Source organism: Mus pahari, chromosome 22, assembly GCF_900095145.1.
Source record: "Mus pahari chromosome 22, PAHARI_EIJ_v1.1, whole genome shotgun sequence".
Lineage (NCBI taxonomy): Eukaryota > Metazoa > Chordata > Mammalia > Rodentia > Muridae > Mus > Mus pahari.
The window spans coordinates 27,897,625-27,907,570 of record NC_034611.1 but is presented as its reverse complement, the minus strand read 5'-3'; positions in this window follow the sequence as shown (position 1 = coordinate 27,907,570).

The following is a 9,946-nucleotide window of genomic DNA, read 5'->3' as shown; positions in this document are numbered from 1 at the left end:
GCTCTCGGGCGCACTCCCCTCCTCGGGTGAGGTAAGGCGCTGGATGCCAGGCGGACACCCCGCCTCGGTCGGGGAGGAAAGGTGTTGGGCGCTGGGTCAGCCTGCGGACAGCCGCCAGGCGAACACCCCTCCTGGGCAGGAGAGGCGCAGGACGATCGGGTCCAGCTGCTGCGGGTCCCCTCACCAGTCCGCTAAAAGTTACATAATCTTTAGTGCGAATCTCTTGCTTGACAACAAGTTCCAAAGACATGGCACACTCAAGCTGGGCAATGTCCCTGCTCCACTCTCCTCCATTAAACTTAATCATTGGCACAGAAACAAGATTGTAGGCTCTCCATTCATCTTTTTCTTCCTTTTCCCCCCTGCACTTGGTTTTTCCATTCTTCCGTCCACCAGATGAAGAGAGTTACAGAAGAATCTTACATCTACCTGCCACTCCTGAAAAGAAGGATGCCAAGGACAGGCTTGGTATGTTCATCTCAGCAATGTGACTGTGAAGTCGGCCCCGGTCCCAAAGCATCCACAGCAGGGTGGACCACAGAAGAGTAAGCACAACTATGCTATTATAACGGCAGGCCTCATACTTGATGGAACCCACACACCAGACTGCAGCTATCCCATCCTCCGACGGCTTCCATCCCATCCTCCTACATTTGCAACTTGTAGGCAGCTGGCCACACTGTCCACAGAGAGAAAGCAGAGAGACTGATGGGCGCTCAGCTCACCTTCCCTTTTATTCAAATTCAGAGAGACAAGCTGTGGAATGACTCTCCTCATATTCATGACTCCTTCCTCAGCTAAACCTTTTTTTTTCCCCTTTTTGTTCAGATAAGCCTTTTTTTAAAACACCCAGAGGTTCGATCCCATGATGATTCTAAATCTAGTCAAGTTGACAATGAGATTCGCCATCATGATATTGGAGGACCTTTTAACTCAATCCTTCAGTGTACCGATGAGGAAAATTTAAAGTCAGGTTGGACAATTTGCTGTTTAACCTGTGCAATTCGGGTTAGACCTTAAATTTCCTTACTTGCATCAGAATGTAATATTTTTATGCTTTATTTAAAAATCTCTCCAAGGAATTGAGCATGATATAATCTTATTACTATGGAGACTCAGTCAGATGAATTCTGAGGCCAGTCTAGACTACATAGTGAGTTCAAGGCCAGCCTGTGCTATGTTGTAAAACAATGTCTTGATCTACCCCACCCATTTCGTCAGAAAAGAAAATCTTAGCTTGGGAAATATAACAAAGGGTTAAATTTCAAGGTAACTATTTATGTCACATACAGAATGCTTAAGTTTCTGATGCAATTATCACCATTAAACTCAAGCTGAGTTTAATACTTACCGAGTTTAAAACTCAATACTTATAACTTTTGACTTCTGTTTATCTGTTCTTTGTACTTCAGTACTCCATGGATCAAACTTGATGTTTGGCTCTGCCAGTTTACAAAAATACCTTTGTTCTAAACCTTTAGTGCATGGAATTTTCTGGCTAATTACCTTATCAAAACAGGCAGCAATTTAGTAATGTTATGAATCCCTTCTCCACTATCCAACCCTGCCTCCTATTCACTGATTGTCCCAGGGTGGTACTGAAAACTGTCACGAACACTGCAAATCTTGCTTTTCAGACCAAGTTTCCTATTATGTCTTATGTGTATGAGAGCACATTATGAATACTAATTTATTGCTCTCCCCCTAAAACAGCCAACAAGGTCTTTGGCTCATGGAATTAATCATCAAATATCAGAGAAACTAGCACTCTGAGAAACACACTGTTTTGCTCAGATAATAGGAGACTCATTCAACACTGTTAAGTGGAGCTTCGTGTACCAAACAACTGAAAAAAATTTTTTAGTAATTTGACAGTGGAGTAGAGAGTAGGCTTCAAGACAAGATTTAAAGTAGGAGAAATAAACAATCTCACATTGATTTAAACAAGTTGAAGCTCTGTCTCAGAACCGATTTCTGTGAATATAACCATGATCCTGCTTCTCTGCCAGATGGGATGTTGACTGCCTAGGACCAGGAACTTACCTGTTGCCCAGCCTATGCAAGAAGCAACAGCAAACATTTAATGAGAAGATCACTTTCTGAAAACATACATTTCCCGAGCCATCATGTGCATTTTGAAGACTTTAAATGGGAATGGAATCCAGCAAGGGAGAATACATTACATCTTTCCTGTTCCTCCATCTTTCCTCCATCCCCCATCTCCCAAGAAGCAGCCTCCAAGCCAATTCCTTAAATGGCACAATTTCACGTCATCCCTGAGTCTACACACAATTGGAATCCCTGAGTCTACATACAATTGGAATCCCTGAGTCTACATACAATTGGAATCCCTGAGTCTACATACAATTGGAANACAATTGGAATCCCTGAGTCTACATACAATTGGAATCCCTGAGTCTACATACAATTGGAATCCCTGAGTCTACATACAATTGGAAATGTTGCTACTTCAGCTGCTCTGAGAAGGGAACTTCCTCAACATGATTTTTAAATTGAGATAAGCAAGTATTATAATATCCTTTCCTGTTTGACAGAAGCAATTAAAATAAGTTCCCTAGAATAAAAGTGAATATGTCAGATTTAAATTCCATCTTCAGGCTGGTGATGCATTAGTATGTACGAGGCTCTGAGTCCGATTTCTAGTAACACACAGAAACACACACACACACACACACACTCAGAGAGAGAGAGAGAGAGAGAGAGAGAGAGAGAGAGAGAGAGAGAGAGAGACTCTATCATCCCTGTTATATAAGCACTATATATGGAATTGCAACAGAAAAGATGGCATCTTAGTCAGGGTTTCTATTCCTGCACAACATCATGACCAAGAAGCAAGTTGGGGAGGAAAGGGTTTATTCGGCTTACATTTCCATACTGCTGTTGATCACCAAAGGATGCAGGACTGGAACTCAAGCAGGTCAGGAAGCAGGAGCTGATGCAGAGGCCATGGAGGGATGTTCTTTACTGGCTTGCNTCCACTGGGTTGCTCAGTCCACTCTCTTATAGAATCCAAGACTACCCAGAGATGGCACCACCCACAAGGGACCTCCCCCTTTGATCACTAATTGAGAAAATGCCTTACAGCTGGATCTCATGGAGGCACTTCCCCAACTGAAGCTCCTTTCTCTGTGATAACTCCAGCTGTGTCGAGTTGACACAAAGCTATCCAGTACAGATAGATGGGTGTGTTCTAAGATGCGATTTAGCCACAAACTTAGCAAGTTGCCTAAGCTATGAGGGTTCAACTCTACATGGGTTAAAACCCAGCTTTAGTTAGTTTCTGAAGCATTTAGTCTGTTGAAATCCATTTACAATATGAAGGGCTGGCATTAACAGGGTGGATATTCCCTGACTGGAATAAGCATAGGGCTCATCCTGATAACTCCCTCTTTAGAGACTCTGTCTGCTGACTCAATTCCAGTCCCATCTATCACCATCACTCTTCTATAAGCTCAGCTGCTCCTGGACCTACTGTCCCTCAGTCATCATTGTACCTAAAATACTCTAGGAAGCAAGAAAATGGTTCTGAATAGACTCTGGGAAGAGGACCGTGATGACAGAAACACACAGTGCTAGGTCTAGAATGGCCTGAGAAGCTGAGTAAGCTGCCTTTCACTGTATCCCATCAAAAACTAAGGAAGGGAATGGAATTCCACCTCCACTGTCAACGTGCCAAGCATGGTACACGCTGGTGGATTCTTGTGTTCATCACCCTACGATCATCCTACATCGGGCCAGCCCAGTCTGACTTCAGCGAAGGCAATGACCAGCATTACACTGATAACTAAGTGAGGACTTGGGACATGCCCTGTGCAGGACAACTTACGCATGTGACTTCAGTTACAGTTATACCAATTAGAAGCTGTTGTTACTTTATAGAGGCAGAAGTATGGGAAGAAGAAGGGCTAAGGAACATTGCAAATGGTATAAGATAGAAGAGATGGAAATGGATATAGGCTGGATGCCCAAACCAGAGGCCAATGTCTGTTCAAGTAACGAGGCTGTAACAACAACCTAGAATTCGGTGGAGAAAATTCCCCAAGAAAGGTCTGACTGGGCCCAGACCTGTATACGAGTGATAGCTTCCCCTAACAGTTTTGGAGTTTGTAGGAATTGGAATCCTTTTGTTGCATGAATTACTTAATCTCAAGGTGGGGTTCCTACCCAGCCTTTGATCATTCATTCCCCAGGTAAAAGGCACAGAACTTTTATATTTATAATCAGCACTAGAGCTGGGCAGAAATCTACCCTCTATGCTATTATGTCTATTTCCCTATCAGTAACTCTGAGTTATAACTTGCCATGGTCCATCTGGGCTGCTCTTAACTACAATTGGCCAGTCCTCATGGCAGTGTTTTTATGATTCACTTACCCCATGGCATCTCCTCTCTGCACCTAGTACTCTCCTCTCCTCCTCATGCTCTCTGCTCAGACCCCAAGCCTGGCAACCCAAACCCTGCCTATCTCTCTTCTACCCAACTATAACTGGTAGGCATCTTTACCCACCAATCAAAGATAACTTGAAGGGTAAGGTTAAATAGCATGACTTGTGTTCTTAATGAATCTGCCATCCCCGGAGGCCACCAGGCCCTTGGACAGCATTTTAGCATTACAGTAAACAGCAAAAGACTAAACCTCAACTCCAAGGACAAGGATTCCCTCCCTCTCAATCTTGGTCTCCTTTCCTTTTTCACTGCACTGCTTGCTTAAAGACATCAGTGATGATGGTGTTGGACCCATTCAAAACATCAAGGAAACCTGTGTCCAGATCACACCAAGACCATGAAGACTATTCTGGTAAGAGAAAGAGAACAAATCAACTCCATTCACACAAAAGGCACGAGTCAGTTTAGGTGCTGGCATGAGCCAAGGCAAAACTCCCTGGAGGTCACATGGGAAAGGATGTCCTCCCAGTTATGTCCTCCATGCTTGCTAATCAATCTTCCAAAACCTTGAATCCTCTCCTCTCACAGACACTGGAAGTGGGGTCAAATCTTTCTTGGTGACTTAGAGGATTTCTTTTCAGTAAGGGAAAAGACAAGGCAGAGAATTTAGGCACATCTAAGGTCTATAATCTCCTAGAAATCTGCTTGGTATTTAGGCAAGTTGAAAAGGACGTTGAAGCTGTTTTTAATCTCTGGTTTAATCTTTCTTAAGTCCTAGTCTCTACATGGAACTTTATTTGACAAAGACCTGGGAGTCCACCTTAGTTCCATCCTCAAACCTGCATCCTACAGGATGCTTGGGGCATCAATGCCCACTTTGGCTTTGCTGCCCCTCTAGTGTCTTGGCTTTGACCTTCCTGCTTGACTGCAACCCTTTCCCTTCCAACATTTGGTCATGGTGTTTATCACCTCAGCATAAACAAGCAGAATATGCGTATTAACATCCTGGGATACTGAAGCTGAAGTGGGAGGATTATGAGTTTGAGGACAGCATGGGTAACCTAAAGAGACTCTGACTTAAAATTGGCTACTTGAACTTTGTTGGCGAATTATTCTAGACATTTGGGGGAGGGGTGCTGATTTCCCTTCCCCCACCTCATGACGGTTGTTTATTCTGTGTCAGTTTTTCCTTTACAGTTTGCTCTTCTTTTCTTCAATAGTTCTTATTTATTTTTCTCAGTTCAGTTTAAAACAACATCTCATTATTTAGCCCAGCCTGGCCTGAATCGCATTTTGTCGATCACATTGGTCTTGAGCTTTCAGTGACCCTCCTGCCTCCGCTTCCAAAGTACTGGAATTACAAGACGAACCACCATACTCAGCCAACTTGTTCTTAGGACAGGGACTTGAGGACTGCAGGCTGGCTGGCCTAGGAGTTAAGGGTTACCCTGAATATCTTCCTGCCTTTCCTTCTTGAATGCTGGTCTTACAAGGCATGTGAAACCATACCTGGTTTATGCAGTTCTGGGGGGATCAAATGCAGGGCTTCCTGCAAACCAGGCAAACATTCTACCAAGTAGGCTGCAACTCCAGGCCCTAGGTTGTTCTTTATAAAAATATTCCATTCTTGCCTGACAGCTCAGACTTCCTCATTTTCTTATTTCTCTCTCAGTAGATGAAGCAGTCTATGGAATCAAAACTAATACTACTACTTTATCTTTCCACTTGGTTCACATTTAGTAAGCACAGGTAACTTTACGTAACAATCGTCCCATCTTTTCCTCCATTGATCCTGCCTTTTGTCTAGTTCTCCAAATGGCTTTCTGATGCTCAGATGCACTATGTGATGCATGAATTGTTTTGACAAAACACTTTCTCATCTTATGCTCCCTCACAGGGATGAGATTCACAAATTTCATCACAGGGCTCAAAAGTCATTAAAGTGGTTCTCAGTGCTTTTAATAAAGTGCAATAGGAAACTGATGACCTCATTGTCTGCTATGAAGTTCACTCACCCAACTCTCTGTGGTCTATTCCTATTATTATGCATTTTACCAGCCAACCTGTTGGTTGCCTGTGTGAAGTCCCACATGGACACTATTTACTATTTTTCAAAATCATGAAATACAGCATCCACCCACAAGACTAACCCCATTTCAGAAAACGATAAACATAGTTCTAAGTCTAACTGAGTAATACTCATTCTTTAAAAATTCATAAAATAAACTTTATGTATCACTAAGTGATGGAATGAGTCAGAAACTTGGGCTAATAACAACTTTGTTTTCTTCACATTTCTGCTGCTTATCAGTCTGTGATCCTATTTAATTTTTTTTTCTTGTTTCTTCAAATGTGGGCTTCTCTTTCTAAGATAAGGCTAGTTTTTCTTATATGAATTATATGAATTTATTATATCATAAATTAATCATTTTCTGCATATTCAAAACATCTATCTTACATGGTCTTAGAATAATCATAGACCAAAACTCTTTTCAAATATCTTAAAGCCACCTTAAAATGATTTTTTAAGAGAATTGGCTTACCAGATCTTAAATAAATAATCTGAATCTTGAAGAACTGAATGAATAGGCCCTAAGTTTCATGGGAAATTGTCTTATTTTGTCAAGAAACCATTTTGGGTTTTTTCAGTTTTTTTAAATGCTTGAAGTGTCTGAAAACATAATGACCAACATCAAAAGAACCACATCCCCTCCCTACTCCTGTAGTTAGTGTGACATCATATCACATGACTCCCAAGGTCTCATCCTATGCAAACACAGTAGGACTGCTAAGATAAAAACTTCTGCCAGCAAATCTTTCCTTTGTAGCAATTTTCTAGCCTTATAGTATAAAATAATGACCCTTCTTCTCACTATAAATCATTTTAGTTCATATTCCTTATAAATAATACTCTTGTCATAATAATGCTATTAATTTTCCCACCCATAAGTTTATTTTTTTTTACCACTATGTTCAGCATACCACTAAATCCTGTAGCAAGACAAGTCCTGGGATCATGGCCAACAAGGCTGCAGATGAAAAAAGAAAAGATTTTTTAGGTTATTAAATTTTAAAGCGCAAGTGAATTAAAAATGTAATTTAAGATAAAAATGAATTAAATATCTATGAAATAGCATGATAGAAAAATTGAAAGGAAATCAAGAGAAGGGAAGAAGAAATCTAAGCAAAACAGAACCAGTGACAAGAGAGTGGGACACGGAAGCCATGAGAACAGAGAGGAAGACTGGAAACAGGAAACTGACCAGCAAGGCAGGGAGAAGAGGGATGAAAGAGGGTTATTGAGAGATATGAAATATAATGATACAAAATGACATGCATGTATATGGAAATGGTATATTGAAATCTATTTCTTTGCCTGTCGACCTAAACTTCAAAATAATAATGTTAAATAAAATACCTTGCATTTTAAACACTTTAAAAATAAGTGTTACATCTTGGAATTCTTAAATCATTTTCCAAAGAATAGTACTTTCTCAGATTTTGAAGGTGTTAATTACCAATATAAAGGGACTGTGTCCAATCTAATGTTTGGGAAAATATTGGGTTAAAGTTAGCCAGTTTTAATTAAAGAGTAACTCCGGAGAGCTCATCGACTGCTCTGAGTTCCTCAAAGCAAGATGTGTCACTGTAACAGAGCATGGAAGCCAGCCTAGGGAATAACAGATGAAGGGGGAACAGGCCATGTGCTGGTGAGAACAAGGATGGCGGGCTTGTATCTGTGAAGACAGTTGGGCTTTAGGGGAAACTGAGAAGCCGGAAGAATCAAATGTGTGAGAAATCTCTTAAGAGAGACTTTTAGCAATAGTCACTTGTTAACATTTTTATGTGATACCTTTCAAAATAAAAGTTTAGAGATTGGGTGAACCAATTGAAAGGACTCACTGGCTCCAATGTTCTGGTGGCGTCTTGTGGTTTAAAAGCAAAACGGCCCCTTGAGAAACCACTCTGACATCCTGGACAGAAAGAAATATTTTGGTATTTGAGGGGACATGCCATGTCCCCTAACTTATCATTGGGAATCTATTTCTGGGGTGCTTGTTACGAAGCCCTGACCCCATATATTTCTGTAGGGGTTCAGTTTTTGCAGAAAGGGTATCCATTGCTCTAGTGAACAAAAGAGAAAACGAATCTAAGTGTGGTGGCACAGCCTGCAGTCCCAGAAGAAGGAAATGCATCATCAGTTTGAAGCCAGCCTAGGCTACATAGCAAGACTCTGTCTCCGAATAAATAAATGGGAGGAAAACAAACTATACTAAAAGGCGAACATCTTTCTCGGGTAACTTGTTTGTTTCTCTGCTACTCCAAGAATATAGACTCTGGACTAGATTAAATAGAAATGCTCTTATGCATTGGAAGTAAACAGATAGTTTGGGATTCTGAGTGGTTTGCTTTCATGTTGTAGTTAGACCTACATGAGTATTCTGTCTGTTAGTATAGGGGGATTTGTGTCTCTCCTTTTCTCAGCAGATTGAGAAGTCTTCTAATAAGTCGTGCCTACAGTGGTCTCCCTGAAGAGTACAGAGTGATCAGGAAGTAAGGCATGAACTAAACCAGGCCCGGCTTTAATTAATATACAAACAAAAAATAGTATTTGTTCAAGTACAAAAGGTGAACCTTAGGTCAGGCATTTCTGTAGTCACCGACAGGGCGGGTTTAACAACTAACCCACATGGAAGTCTTTAATCTTCTCTTCAGAAGAAAACATTAAAACACTCAAAACTTAAGCTTACTAGGGGACGGATACGATCAAAATTTATACTTTGTATAAGTGTATGAAATTCTCTTAGAATAAGAAAAAATTAAGTAATATGAAAATCCTCTTAACTCTGAAAATGATCCAAAATTGACTATTTTGGATAAATTGATCTTGCTTCCAACCTCAGAAAGATGAGTGCATTTCTGAGTCAGCCTGGAAAGCCAGTGATCTGGTGACAGATCAAAAGGTCCACTGAACCAGGAGTGTGCTCTGCCTGGTGGTATGACAACTATTTGAAACCAAAGTCCAGGGAGCAACTTTAGTTTGCCTGCTGTAGTTTTGCTATTAAAGACAAGCACTGGTTTCTGGATTTGCTTACTGGAATCCACTTTAATCAAGGTGAGGTCCTTGAAGACAAATATACAGAAGTAAAGTTTGCATGGCTGTAGAAAACATGTCCGTGGAACATGGACTGATAGGAGTTGATTGTTGTGGCTTTGATTGGTTCAATGTTAAATAAAGAGCTAATTCAGGAAAGGCAACTGTGTATTCATCCCTAAAAGAACTGGGCACATCGTCTCAGAAGTCTGTCTCCAAGAAACTGACGTCAGTTTCTGGAAATGAGTGCCCGTGCACACACATACTGCCCAGCATAGCATAGCCCAGCACAGTGCAGCTCAGCCCGGCCCAGCCCAGCCCAGCCCAGTCCAGCCCAGTCCAGCACAACCCAGCACAGCACAGCACAGCACAGCACAGCACAGCACAGCACAGCACAGCACAGCACAGCACAGCACAGCACAGCACAGCACAGCACAGCACAGCA